Source organism: Dama dama, chromosome 12 (genome assembly GCF_033118175.1).
Source record: "Dama dama isolate Ldn47 chromosome 12, ASM3311817v1, whole genome shotgun sequence".
Classification (NCBI taxonomy): domain Eukaryota; kingdom Metazoa; phylum Chordata; class Mammalia; order Artiodactyla; family Cervidae; genus Dama; species Dama dama.
In genome coordinates this window covers 91,547,612-91,562,575 of record NC_083692.1, presented here as the reverse complement: position 1 = coordinate 91,562,575, position 14,964 = coordinate 91,547,612, and the positions used below count along the sequence as shown (strand labels likewise).

Genomic DNA, 14,964 nt, shown 5'->3' with positions numbered 1-14,964 from the left:
ATTTATGAGTGTTTTAAATAGTTTATCTTTTCACTCTCTATATAGCCTTTTGACAAAGTTCAGAATTTTTAATGTAGTCAAGTTGTTGTTTCCTATGTGATTTATGCTCTCTCTGTTTCTTGAGTAAGGATTATTCCCTACTTTGTGTAATGAGGATATTATTAAACAAACATATTTAAAAACACAGGTCATACTCCCAGAAGTCCTTTATAAATTAGAAGTTATACTTAAACCCACAATTATGCCTCCATTTCACCAACATTTACTGTGCACGTAACATGTGTCAGGCACTGTGCTGGGCCATCTATAATGTACTGAAGTAGAGCTCTCTTCAGAGAATGTTCCAGAACCAGCGCTACAGTCTAACCATCATTCATCCTCCACCCATCCCACAGACGCTCACCAGCACCTGGCACGCATCAGACATTGTACCGGGCACAGAGCGTATAATAAAAGACTCAGACTAGCCCCCGGGAGGTTCCCGGTCTATCCAGGGAAGCCGCTTTTCGTGGAAAGGGAAGAATTCTTTCCTGCTGGGAAGAAGGCTCAGGACTCTCCTTCAGACACACACACGCTGTCTACAGCCAGACTTCTTACCAGAAAAAAAAGACAATCTGTCAACATGTGAGTAACAGAAGCAGAGAAAGGACTGCACTCAGTTTAAGTCTTCCATGCATTTAATTACTTTGATTTGCTTTTGTTAAATCTTGCAAACCAGTGTCTATTTATACTTTATCACTTCCTATTCAGAAAGCATATATTTTGTCCAATCTACCCTCAGTAGAAAGAGAAGGCTTAACATAACCTCTCTCACTAAGTCTTCTCCTTGCAAGCTGCTGGCAGAAATGAATTCTCTTGATATATTCTAATATTGGAATTTAAAAACCTCAATGTCATAACAGTTAAACTCTGCAAGGGAAAGCTACGTTTCTTTAGCTGAAGATTCTTCATGAAATTTGACAATGGTTCCTATCTAATATATAAATATCAATCCTGCTTAATTCTTGGAGAGAGTTTACAGTACTGGACAGTAAACTCTCATTCACTTCTTCAGTCTGGCAAAGTATGAGGACAGCAAGGCACTCGTCATATTTATTAACCAAAGGGGTGCGGGTATCACAGATCAAGTAGATACAACGGAAAGATTTTAACAAGGAAAGTGGCTGGTGTTGTTGGCCCCGACTTCACAGGGACATGATCAGAGAAGTTAGGAAACCCCAGTACTATCTTTGTGACATAGTCAGACTCAAACCCAGACCAGTGTGGTTCTGAATCTAACACCCCCCACCCCCACCTCTTAGAATACACTTCACTGTCACCAAGGGCATAAACGTGAGACAGAATACTGATCACTCTAATTGTAACATCTTGTCGTGTTTCATGCAAAACTAGTACCACTGAACTTCAAGCTGGCACTTATTCCGTTTCTATTTCTGGTAGTACAGTACCGGTACAGTTAACAGTTTCTAACATAGTTCCTGGTTAAATATTTGTTAAAACTATCTAACATTTGTGTTAGAAATGCTTTTATTTCTTTCTTTCAAATTCCTATTTATGTTTATTACCTTACTGAATAAGTGAGAAAAATGCCTTTTAGAAATGTCTTAAACTGGTACAGGAATAGAATTAAAACATTCAGGTCTAGATATGTCCAGTAAGTTAGGCAATCAGTTTATCTGCTTGTTTAGAATGTATCAGGGTTTCCCAGGGGGCTCAGTGGTAAAGAATCTGCCTGCCACCAAGCAGGAGACTCAGGTTCCATCCATGGATCAGAAAGATCCCCTGGAGAAGGAAATGGATATCCACTCCAGTATTCTTGCCTAGAGAATCCTACGGACAGAGGAGCCTGGTGGGCTACAGTCCATGTAAAGAGCTGGACACGACTAAGCGACTAAACAACAACAGTAAGAAGAGAGTGCTATTCGCTATAGGTGGTTAAAAGTCATAGATTTCTCCCGGATGACAGTTCCTAAACTATCTCCTGGGGCACGGCAAAATGTGACCCATGTTGGGAACAAGGTATCAGCATCATATGTCAGAGCCAACAATCATCAAAGAAGGAGAATATTTAGCTGAAAAACATTGTTTGGGTTCATATTCTAGTGGGTGGCTGTGTCTCCCTACCTCATTTCATAAGAAGGGGGAGGGGAAAGACTACAGCCAAGATGTCTAAACAGAGCCTCAGTCTGTATCACATAAGGTACAGATAACACATCTGCTAGGTGTCTTTTTTTTTCTTTCCAATTTTAAGTATTTAAAAAAAATTCCTCTAAGCTTGTTACTTGGTAGACTATAAACAAAACCTCAGAAGAAGAAGAAGAAAAACACTTTCATAATCTGCAGTCTATTGGAAAACCTTGTACTTCACTTAATAAATGAGAAATTATCCAATTCTTTCAAGGATCATCTAGAACAGCATTGTTCAATGGAATTATGTGAGCTTGTAGTACATTATTTTGAAATTTTAGGTGCAACATTAAAAAAAAAAATCAATTGCAATAATGTTAACTCAAGATATACAAAATATTATCATTTCTATATTGAATCAATATAAAAAGTATTAAAATACTGACATAATTTTTTCTAACACTTCAAAATATATATTTTGCACTTACAGCACATCTCAACTCAGGCACTAAATTTTCCTCAGAAGCACTTAATCTAGATTTATAAAATTCACAGTTGAAAAGCAGACACCCAAGTTGTTCCCACAAATACATAAACGCTTACCAGTAATTGAATATCAGTTCTAAATTGTAAAAGACCTAAAATGAAATAAAATGAAAAATTCAGTGCCTGAGTCACACTAGCCATACTTCAAATTGTTCAACAGCCAGATGCAGTCACCATATTGGACAATACAGATCTAGAGCTTTCACTTTTGCTTATCTTGTCAATTCTAGTAAGAATTCCGCCAGACGAGGAAAGGTCTGTTTGCTTGTGAAGAAAATCCAGGAAGACCAAATCGCAATGCTCCCCTTTTCTAAATGAGTGAGTATCACATGGCAGGATATAGTCACTCTCAGTTTATTCATGACAAAGATGATCTCCCCTGGTCTAGACTAACATAACATGATAGAAAAGGCAGTTCAAGATGTTGAGGTTCAAACTGGAGACATTTTAAAACCATGGATATTCTTTTGAGCTGGCCTCTCTGCCTCCCTTCTAAAAGGATCTCGACAGATTTATTGGCATATTTCTTGAGATTCACTAGATACTCGTTCCATACGCCCTGCTCTACACACAATCATATAATCTCACAGCAGTCCTTTGAGATGGGGAGAGAGCTGGAGAGGGTGTTAACGATTTATTCAAGGTCATATACCTAATGATAAAGTGCAGATCTGGGATTCAAGCTCAGAAATTCTGACTAGATTAAAAAAAAAAAATTGCCTGCCTTTAGAAACGCCCTAATTCCAACCATACCCGATGTTCCTACTTCTCAAAGGCTCCGCATAATCGTCCTGGGGTAGGCAGGGCAGAACAGAGTGAGAATCAGCTTTCACTTCACCAGTGAGGCACGGGAGCTGTCTGGCAGAGCTGACCTCCCCACCCTACATCCAAGACATCCGGTATCAGGAGCCAGGCACGGGGAACTTGCCGTCTATTGTGTACCCACATTGCCATCTTTGCTGCGTTCAATCTTCCAAACCACTTTGGAAGGAAGTCATATCCACACTTGAAGAGATGAGAGTTCCATCAGGTAAGGAAGCCTGTCTTCAGTCACATGGCCAGCAAGCACCACAGTTGGAATTCTAGGCCAGACCTGTGTCTAGCCAAGGTAGAGTCTCAGCCTAGGACCTCCTGATGTCAAGGCTCTCCCCAAACCACAATGACTCTCTCTGCTTCAGAGAAACCTTCCACCAAGCTGATATAACATGAGTGATTATATGTAACAGAAGGCAGGATCAGATTTCTTTGTAATTCAGATGCTGTTAATCAGAGTGGTTGTTCTTCTGTCCCTGATTTGGTAATGTTTTATATATTTATACAGGATGAATCCACAATTCAAAAAAGAAAGAGAGAGATACACAGCAGGTTGGTTTTATCTGGTTAAATCTGCAGAGACAGGGATTTCAAGGGCACATACAACTTAGCTGTTGAAGGCACTGGCAGGATGGAACTGGCTCTTCCCCAGAGCTGAGCTGGACAGGCCAGCCTGGCGCTGATCCAGGGACAACTCACAGAGCGGCATTAAATCATCACTGGAGTACCTCGGAAACACGGGGCCACTTAAGTTGGGGGTACACTCGACTCCTTACATAACGGGCAAAATGGCAACCAGACCTGTTTTCACTCAAGGAGACAGTGCCTCTGAGTGGAAAGAAACATTCCTCAGCAGCACAGGCCTGCCTCTGTTGAGAATATTCCCCTCGTAGAGCCAAATGAGGAAAAGCAGGCCCCACACCAACCCCATGTCGCCCGGCTGGCAGGCCTCTGCAAACCTGGATCTGAGCAGTGCATGGCAGACTGTTATCATCAGCCAACTTTTAAACAGGTTTCTGAACACCTGCTCAGAACATCACAGGTAATAAATCCCTTATTTTCAACATGCAGGGAGAGGTATGTATTTTTCATTAGTAGTCTTTGTAAATAGACACTTTCTCCCACCCCCACTAAATAAATACAGAGCAGGTATTTAAAGATTATCAGATTGATAAAATGCCAACAGGACACCCACCTGTCTTGGGTCAGCCCTGGCTTTCCCACAAGCAGGAACTTTTCTCAAATAATTCCATAACTCATCGGAGCTTACAGTTTCCATTAAAGAAACAAACAACCAGAAAAACAAGCCAAGCTTCCCCAGCTAACCCAACCAGCAGTCCTTAAGAAAGTTTTAAGAACATTTGAGAAATCAGTACTTCATGGTATTAACAGCAATTTCTCCTTCTCCAGAATCTAGAAAACTAAAAAGATAACCTTTCCACAAATGAGGTGATATCTGTGAAAATACCTCGCAAATCCCCTGCACACAGAGGACCGTCCTGGGCAGGGTGTCAGTCAGGCCCAAATACATCCCAAGCACTGGCTCCTTGGCCTGGGCCCCACCCAGAAGTTCAGAACAAGAGCAAGGACCCTAGAGCAGCAGTCTCCAACCTTCTTGGCACCAGGGACGGTTTCATGGAAGACAATTTTTCCATGGACCAAGGTTGGGGGGGGGGGGGGAGTGGAATAGTTTCAGGATGATTCAAGTGCATTACATTTACTGTGCATTTTATTTCTATTATTATGACATCAGCTCCACCTCAGATCATCGGGCGTTAGATCCTAGAGGTCAGGGACCTGCCCTGTAGGTGAGGTTGAACAGGCCTCTGCCCTCTGAGAACCAGACTCGAGCAAAGTCTTTGAGGATGGTTATTATTCCACTGCCTTGATTTCCTTGAATGCATATTGGTTACTCAGCCTCAGTATTGTTACTAATATTCTCTCAAAATGATGTTTATAAATTAAAATCTATAGAGTTAATCATAAGTCACTTATTGTTAGTCAACTGTTTTCAACTTCTATTTAAGCAAATCCTCTACCCGAGCTGTCTTCAAGTGATACAATTGGGTAATTTGAACTAGCCATCTCATCTTCCCCTTTGAGAGAGAAATGATAACAAAGGGTGAATGGTCCACAGAAAAGCTCAAAAAGAAAGACAACTTAAAGCCAGCTTTGCCCATTATAAAGAGCCCTGAAACTTGTTTATAAATGGTGACAGAACAAACCATGTCAGATTGAAGTAAGGAATTTACAGCGTTAAACTTAATAGCATTTATCAAACTTTACAGGGTCCTTTATAACATTTACATATGTTCATCAAAGTGGTGTATCTAGAAAAAAACAAAAATAAAAAAAAACTAGTGCTTATCATTCAGGGCCCAAAAGTTTGAAACACTGTACCTCTTTTTCAAGAAGTAAGTTGCTACCCACATGGAAAGGGCATCTGATTTCATTGACTCACCTATTATATCTGTAGGAATGCTGAGAAGTCTCAATGAGCAACTTCAGAAAAATGCCACCTGGAGAAACAAATTGAACAAAGAATTACTTTTTTTTAAAACACAAAAGGAAGACTTACCATGCAATTTTATATCTCATTAAAATATGTGATGTTTCAAATATTGGTCCCCAGGATGCATATAAAGTTTGGCTTGTATTACAAAGGAGCCACCCCTTCCTAAGAACACTGATGCACTAACACAAGATCCAAACCACTGAAGAACTAGAAAAACCAAGAGGACAGTGAGGAAGGTCCATGAACACGCACTTTACGACATCTGTTGAGGGTACTTTATAAACAAACATAAGAGGTCCAAATAATCCAGAAATGAATCATAGGATGACACAGAAAATTATAAATGAGGACTCTATCCTGGCAGCACTTTATATCCTTTTCACTTACTCTGCTAACTTCTTTTAAAGCTAAATTCACTAGGATGTCAATGACTGGAGAAATGGAAAAAATGGTCATTAAAACTCTAACATGGTAAATAGAAGAAGAATTTTTAATGATTAGTTTACTTCAAAATCAAGTATTCCTTTTGGTGTTCTCAAAGTCTTTAGGTAAACTTAGAAAATTATAAGCCCATTAAAACGATCATAAAATAGACCAAAATGTTTTTCAGCATTGCTTTGAAATATTAAACATAAATGGAACAAATTTCTAATATAAAATGTCACAGTTGCCATTTGTTGGGAATGTATTGTACACCCAGGACTGTGTGGCACCAGATTATAACCTTTCCAGACAGGGAGCATGTCCATTAACATATGATGAAAGAAGCAGAGAAATTTCCCCAGTATCATAGAGAAGCAGGGTTTCCAAATCATGCTCCTTTCACTCTGCCATGTGGTCTTGAAAGCACCCCTTTCTCTCTATGTAGTCTATTCATCACCTCCCCAAATAGAAATCTGACATACCTTAATGTAAAAGCCTGGAAAAGAAACTGACTAGCAGATAAAATTAACCTGTGCTTTATGTATGTTTTAAAATGTTTAGCCTAATCATGCCATGTAGGACTGTAACATAATACAGTGCATGAGTAGAAGCTTATATCCAGATAACTAGGTTAACACATGCAGCATCAACACGAACCCAGACTGGACCTGAGGTTGCAAAGCCAGCATGCGACTCAAAGGCTCCTCAGTCTAAAGAAATCACTTTAGTTCAGTTATAAACTTGAAGATACTTAATAATACTCATTGGGTTTCAGTTAAGAAAAATACACACACAAAAGAATTCTGAACTCATAAGGTCTTTTGTTATACAATAGCTTAGGGGAGTTATGATTTCTTTAAAAGGTTCTTTATAAGTTAGTTACTAGTTAAATTCCAAGCATTTCCCACAGTTTAACTTTACCCCTTCAGGGAACATCATGGGAGGTCATGATCAGTATTTTTATCTGGAAATAGCTTCTGTGAAATAAGCCACTAGGATTATTATGAATGGGTCTGTTAGAAATGAAGTTCTTGATCAATGTTTCATTATCTCTAAAAGTGAAATGGGTTACAAAAATACTTGAATTAGGACACTTTCAAATCAAAGATGACATTTAAAAATCTCTTTTGTTACTATAACACAAGCAAAGCTCTGGCCAGTTAAGACAGAACTCTGGAGACCCTAACAATAACAGAGAAGGCAGAGCTGACTCTTGAGCATGCGTGCTCAGTCGTGTCTGACTCTGTGACACCATGGAAGGTAGCCCACCAGGCTCCTCTGTCCACGGGGATTCTCCAGGCAAGAATACTGGACTGGGTTGCCATGCCCTCCTCAAGGCGCTCTTCCCCACCCAGAGATCGAACCTGAGTCTCTTAAGTCTCCTGCATTGGTAGGAGGGTTCTTTACTACTAGCGCCCCTGGGAAAACCATCCTGATACCCACTTAAAGTTTTCCAAACTCACACTGCAAAGAAAAAACACCTCCGGTAATATATCAATTCAGTTCAGTCACTCAGTCATGTCCAACTCTTTGCGATCCCATGGACTGCAGCACACCAGGCCTCCCTGTCCATCACCAACTCCCAGAGTTTACTCAAACTCATGTCCATCTAGTCGGTGATGCCATCCAACCATCTCGTCCTCTGTCGTCCCCTTCTCCTCCCGCCTTCAATCTTTCCCAGCATCAGGGCTTTTTCAGTAATACATAAATTTGGCCTGAGGTCCAGAGAAGTAAGATATTTGGGAGTAAGCTTTCAGTATCATGATAAAGCTTTTCTGACAACCAAGTCACATCTTGTGAAATTACCAAAGTGATCAGAAAGATAAACGATGCCACGTTACTAGATTTGCTTGGCAAATAAGATGTTAGAGTTTATTTTTATTTTTTGATGTTATTTAAAAAAATACAGTAGACTAAAAAATGTTATATCACAGAGCCCTCAAAAGTTCATAAAAAATATTTAATGTGTTAGACATTAGCTGTCAGGCACTGCTCTATTGTACTTCATGAAAATTAACTCATTTATTTCTCACAAAAACTCTAAAGTAGGTACTAACCAATGCTCTTTTACAAGATGAAGCAGACAAAGAGAAGTTTAAAGAATTTTCCAAGAGATACATGGTGTATAAGAAGTGAATATTTGAATCCACATACATTATCATATCTAACAGCTATATCATATAGTCAGGGTAGAAAATTTTAGTCCCATTTTAAACCTGAGGGAAACTAATTCTGAAGAGTAATGAATGACTGACTTCCTCAAAGTCACACTGCTCACCAGTAAGTCCACTTGTAGATTAATAGTCCACTGAGCTATTTAAATTATTCCTAGCCCAATAAATGCAGGTATTATTTCTTCTAGCAATAATTCTAAAAAAAAAAAAAAAAATGAAACCACTATATTTTTGCACATTAAGGAGTTAAAAGTTCTTGCTTCCCATTCATCCCCATTTGGTCCCCTGCCCTTTGGTTCCACTTCCGGAGATCAGGGGGAGAAACAATAGCCGCCTTCAGAGCTGGAGCCAGCACCCACGTGACAGGCCCCAGCTCTTATTTATTGAATTGAATTGCCAAAAACAGGATGCTGAGTTTAAGACCCCTTCTCAGTTATAAATTTCTACAACTTGACACATGCACTGATTTGAATTGTTTCGTGTTACTCTGTAAAACTAGAACTAAGAAGTGTAAATTATCTCGGAAGTTAGGAGGCTGGGTTTCAGCTTAACTGAAGAAAGAATGTCATCAGAAACAGCTGTCCCACAGAGGTCCAGGCTGCCCCTGGGTGGGTGAAGAGGCAGCTGCTTGTGAGCACAGACACCCGTAGAAGGGAAAGCCTCGATAACTGTCCTTAGCAGAAAGAGGCATTTCATGGAAAAACCCATCCTTGGCGGGAATGGGGGCTCCCAGAGCAGAGCACCGTGTAAGTTACAGGACACTCTGCCATTCATTTCTCACTTGATCCACAGTAGGAGAAGAAGGTAGCTGGAGCTGGGGTGGGAGCAGACCTTATTTATTATTCCCGCTTTACAGAGTAGGAATCTGAACAACTTAAGTTGAATCACACAGTAAATGCTAGAATCTGGGCTCCAACCTAGGGCCTGTGACTCCCAAGTGCAGTGTATTTCCAACCAAGAAACATTGCAACAACCAAGACACGATGCTTTTAAACCATCATACTCAATTTATCAAGGACAGGGGCGATGATGGCCCCCAATGATGTGAAGCATGGAGGTGAATACCAAAGGAGATGAGCTGAAAGCAAAACGTGCTAAGACCCCTACTATTTCACAAAGCATCCCTTCTAGCTCACTAAAGAAGTCCTCTGTATTTTCGGTAGACACACTCCTCTAAGGCTCTGCTTCCATGTGTCAGCTAAAGGAATTGTCCAAATCCTACTTTACTGTGCTATGTTGACATAACACATGCTTGGGGAACTCGGTTCACAGTTTGAGGGAAGGTGCTGGCAGCATACTAAGCACAAAGAGCCGTGTCCGGTTTCTGCATTCAAAGTACAAACTGTCACTCAAAGACTAGGCTGATAGTTTAAAAAAGTCAATGAAATGGACTGACTATTCTGACAACAGGTCTGAGATAACCTCACACTTGGGTCTGACAACAGGAATCTAACAGAAATGGGTCAGCCATTGAAGGACTGCTGAACTTACAAGAAAGATGTAAGAGTGTCAAATTTCATAACCTGTCTACCAAGTAGAGAGGGTGGCAGATTGCCAAAGGCTGGACTGTGTTAAATCATGTGAAATGCTGGGAACCTGAACCTCTGCAATGCCTGCCCCATCACTCAGCCACACAGGGAATGACTGAAGTTCAAGTTTTCAAAGACCTCACAGACTATAAGCCAAATGTTCATCACAGAAGCTTCCTTTTACTCTTAAGGAAAGAGAAATGACTGAATTCAAAAATCTTGACATCAACATGAAGCTCTTAAAGGGTAAGGTTTAAAATATCTGGGTACCACAGACTAGCCTACCAATGAGCTGGCAACCAGTCAGGCTCAATTAGACTGTCTCTGAACACAACAGGTTTGTGCACCCAATCTGCTATTGCCACGCACACAGAGCCAGACTATGTCCATTCACGTAACTGTCGGTCATCCCCCAGCATTATAGATCTACCAGACCAGGGGCTCCTTGTGAAGAAAATTAACTCTAGCTTGCTAGGATTTTATCTCCCACACTGACCATAGCGGAAGGCGCAGGGCACATTTCAGGAATGTTTACTGTGTAAACCAATGGATGATTGCATTAGGAAGATGTCCCACAGATCATCAGAAAAAGCAGGATACGGGGAAGACAGAACACTGGGTTTACAGGATGGAGAAGATGATCAAGCAGAGGTGACCGCAAGATTCCAGAATGAGGAGAAATCCCCAGGGGCACCAGAGGACACAGAGGGCATGGAAGGAACACAGGGCGGTGGCCACACAGTCCTCACAGGGGAGTCCTCAAGTGGGCACATTTTCAACATACCAGCTGTTTACATCGCAGCACTATTTACAATAGCTAGGACATGGAAGCAACCTAGAGGTCCATCGACAGATGAATGGATAAAGAAGTTGTGGTACATGTACACAATGGAATATTACTCAGCCATTAAAAGGGATGCATTTGACTCAGTTCTAACAAGGTGGATGAACCTAGAGCTTACTATACAGAGTGAGGTAAGAAAGAGAAAGACAAATATCATATATTAATGCATATATATGGAGATGTATATATATATTCCAGGACTGATATATATATATATATATATTTATATTTGCAGGGCAGCAATGGATACGCAGATACAGAGTACAGATTTGTGGACACAGAAAGGGAAGGAGAGAGTGGGATGAGCTGAGAGAGCAGCACTGAAGCACATATACCACCATATGTAAAATTAGACAGCCCGTGGAAATTTGCTGCATGATGCAGGGAGCTCAATCTGGAGCTCTGTGACGACCTAGAGGGGTGGGATGGGGTGGGAGATGGGAGGGAGGTTCAGGAGGGAAGGGTCATAAATGTGCCTACGGCTGATCTGTGCAATGTATGGTAGAAACCAACACGATATTGTAAAGCAATTATCCTCCAATTAAACACACAAAAAATCAATGTCTGGATCAACCTCCATGAATGTCTTCTGTCCTGGAATATCCTTATAAAACAGGTGGTGGAGGAGTGTGTGCATACTTAAAGTGCTCTTTAATTCTGAGAAACTTTCCTCTGAGTGACAACTACTCTTAATATTCTTGTTTATTTTTTAAACTTGAATATAGGTATATGAACGTTTTGCAAAAGAGAAGCAGTTGTGAATATCGTCAGGCACTGGCGATGAGCAGACCTCATCAAGTACCCCAACAATCACTTGTTCAAGAACAGATCACTTCAGACTGGCAGATCCAGGTCATCACAGGTGGGAGGTGAGCATAGCACGCCCAGGGCACATGCCAGGCCAAAAGGCAGCCCCACGACGAACTTGGACTATAAGTGCTGACAAGCCCTTTCTGTTTGACATTTCTTAGCAGCCTGCATTCCAAATCTGGGCATAAGCCTTAAGTAATAACAGACTAGTGTTCTGAGAAATGGACGCCAAGATTTAAACTCAAAATAAAGAAAGTCTACTCATTCAAAAGCTTTCCCAAGAGGGTAATATGGACTCACACAGGCCAAGGTGTATGTACAGCAAGTAAAGACACCGCTCCAAGGCTGGCCATCCATGATAAACTCTGTGAAGTCCAGGAATGAGCCTGTTTGACCTGAGGAATGCTTCTTGAAGATCCTCACACGGCATCGCCATCACAGAAGTGAAGCTCATTGAGGGGTAGGGCTGTTACACCATCAGAACAGGCCAGCTCACCATTCTAGAAATGCCTTTCCTTTAAAGGATTTGCGATTGCCCAAAAACACAGGAAAGAAATCAGAGAAAAGGAGACTCTGTCTCTAAGCAAGACAGCTCTACTAATAGGATAGTTTGTTTTTGAAAGCCCAGCTTAAATACTTACCCTTTCCCTTATCCTACACGTGCATGGAAGCATTTACCTGTCCATTATTTTATCCACTCTCCACCCAGAAATACTGGGCACCTGGGGGGGGGAGCATCTGCCAGGTACTGAGGAGATCAAAACAAGGCTTTATTTTTTACTTTCCAGGAAAGGACTCCTCTCGTGTGCTGCGAGCAACCGTCTGCCTAGATGCCCTGGCGCTGCAGCCCCAAGACCCTGCAGGAAGGGCTGGTGCGCCCCCAAGACCCTGCAGGAAGGGCTGGTGCGCCCCCAAGACCCTGCAGGAAGGGCTGGTGTGCCCCCAAGACCCTGACCGCAGGCAGGGCTGGGAACTGCGGCTTACACCACAATGTACGTGGGTCACTGCTGAAGCTTCCGTCTTCAGGATCAAAGCCTTTGAGCTTTGCTAAACCTTGGACCTTAGTGAGCAGGTAACAGGAGTTTGGTGGTGCAGAGACAATGAAAAGGATCTTCCTTTGCACCACAGACAGGGTCACCAGGGCACGAGTGAGGACACCCTCTGAATGAAGGCTGGAGGACAGAGTCACTTCAAACATTAACTGTATGAAAACCGTACAACACAGCTTTCATCGCTTTCAGGGACAAACATTTCGAGAAATTTGTAAAAATCCATATAACAACAAAGCAAAGGGTACATGAACCTTTGATAAAATATTCTTAGGACGCTTATGATGGCACTAAATCTCACATAGTAATATATAGTATAGCTGATCAATAAAAGTCAATCCTAACACTCCTCGGCAGAGGAATTGTGTAACAAGGCTTGCTTACTACAACCACCAGCCCACAAGGAAGAAGGAAGCGCAGCAGCCGCGCTCCAGGGAGGGACAGAAGGAGGCCGCTGAGGACCTAACACTCGTCAACCAGCTCTGCTTACCCGGGCAGGCGAGCCTGTGCACCACAAAGAAACACAAAGATTCGGTAGTAAAGAATAAAAACGATTATATACAGCAGAATTCTTGTCATGGGATCACTGTACAAAGTCTTCCAAACAAAACTTAAGTGGGAGGTGGTGGAAACCTGCCCTGACAAATTAGAGAAAAGGAAGGCAAACATGGTAAAACCAAAATAATGCCAAAGCTGCGTATGCAAGACGCCAGATCTTTCCAGCAGGGTCCCCCCTGCACATTTGTCCCACTCCCAGTCAGTCCAGAACCAGGTGACCCCAGAGCCCATGTCCCTTCACTTACAAGAGCCACAACCTGTCCTTCCTCCCAGACAGCTTCACCCTGGGTCAGAAGCAAAGGTCAGCCCACCTCCCCTCCCCAAGCTTCCAGGCATCACCAGGTCCCTTCCTGGGGGCACAGCACAGCAGAGTTTATTCTCAAAACACATAATGACTGATCTTCCAGTGAAGATGTCAGAGGCTTCTGCAATAGCCTCAGATAAGGAATCCTTGCTGAAGCTTTCTTTAAAAATCAGAAAAGGACACAGGATAAGGGGGATGTGGAGAAGGAACATTCTTGGTGTGGGGTTGAGGGTAGGGTTACCTGGGAAAGGGATAAAGGGGGAAACCCAACAGTCTTTCTCCCTTCTGTTCTCTCCCAAGGACAGCATTCAAGGTCAGATTAATGAATTTATCCTCTTAGAACACACACTATTTCCAGGTCACCTGTCTTAAGTTTGCTGACCACTCCCCATCACAAGTCACTGTGCTGTGCTCCCCTTCTTGGTGGGCTGGTTTGACCCCAAATCTGATGCCATGTCTTCCGAATCAGTCCCTGTTTATCTCTATATGCCCCCAACTCCATATGTGGAACTCCGCTCAAGACCGCCCTCAAGTGTCATCTTCTGCGAGACCAACTCTAAACATACTCTTGCCTTTGCCTTCTTCCCATCTGCTCCTTCTCAGAGCCCATGCAGACTTCTGGGCATGACTCTGCCACACCCAGCGCACTGGGCAATAATTATTTCCTTATCTGATTCCCAGGTCCAAGTACATCCATCGGCTGGCTAACAGTTACAAGCTATGGCTTGGGCAACATTAAATAAACAGTCATGACTCAGTCCTTGAGTAGTAAGAATTAACGGAGGGTGAGTCAGGCCTGTCTCCAGATCACAGACATTCATATGGCTTATCCCCTCACTTCATTCAAGTCTCTGTGCAAATGCCACCTCCTTCCCTGATCGTGCTAGGTGAAGGGTACAATACACATCCTCATGGTCTCCAGAATCCTCACCCTGTTGTGTTTTTCTCCAGATCTCTCACCACTGCCTGATGGCCATCCATACAAAAGGATGAATGGGTAGATACAGACATGTCTAGATATATAGGTATCGTTGTTCAGTTGCCCAGTCGTGTCCAACCCCTTGCGACCCCGTGGACTGAAGTACACCAGGCCTCTCTGGCCCTCACCATCTTCTGAAGTTTGCCCAAGTTCATGTCCGTTATTGATGATGCCATCCAGCCATCTCATCCTTTGGTTGCCCTCTTCTTCTGCCCACAATCTTTCCCAGCATGAGGGACTTTTCCAATGAGTCATCTGTTCACATCAGATGACCAAAATACTGGATTTTGAGC

The 14,964-nt window shown here is 42.3% G+C and overlaps 1 protein-coding gene across 9 annotated transcripts in view; it reads right to left on the bottom strand.

The window, feature by feature from the left end:
* The window catches only part of LHFPL2 (LHFPL tetraspan subfamily member 2), a 168,705-nt gene that overhangs the window by 79,977 nt on the left and 73,764 nt on the right, over positions 1–14,964 (bottom strand). For 5 of the 9 annotated variants that reach the window (XM_061158111.1, XM_061158110.1, XM_061158109.1 and 2 more), the window contains one exon: positions 5,948–6,005. The gene's annotated coding sequence lies outside the window, so the exon portion shown is untranslated. Of the gene's footprint in view, positions 1–2,730; positions 2,766–5,947; positions 6,006–14,964 lie in introns of all 9 variants that reach the window. The other 4 variants (XM_061158113.1, XM_061158114.1, XM_061158108.1 and 1 more) reach the window with 1 other exon arrangement.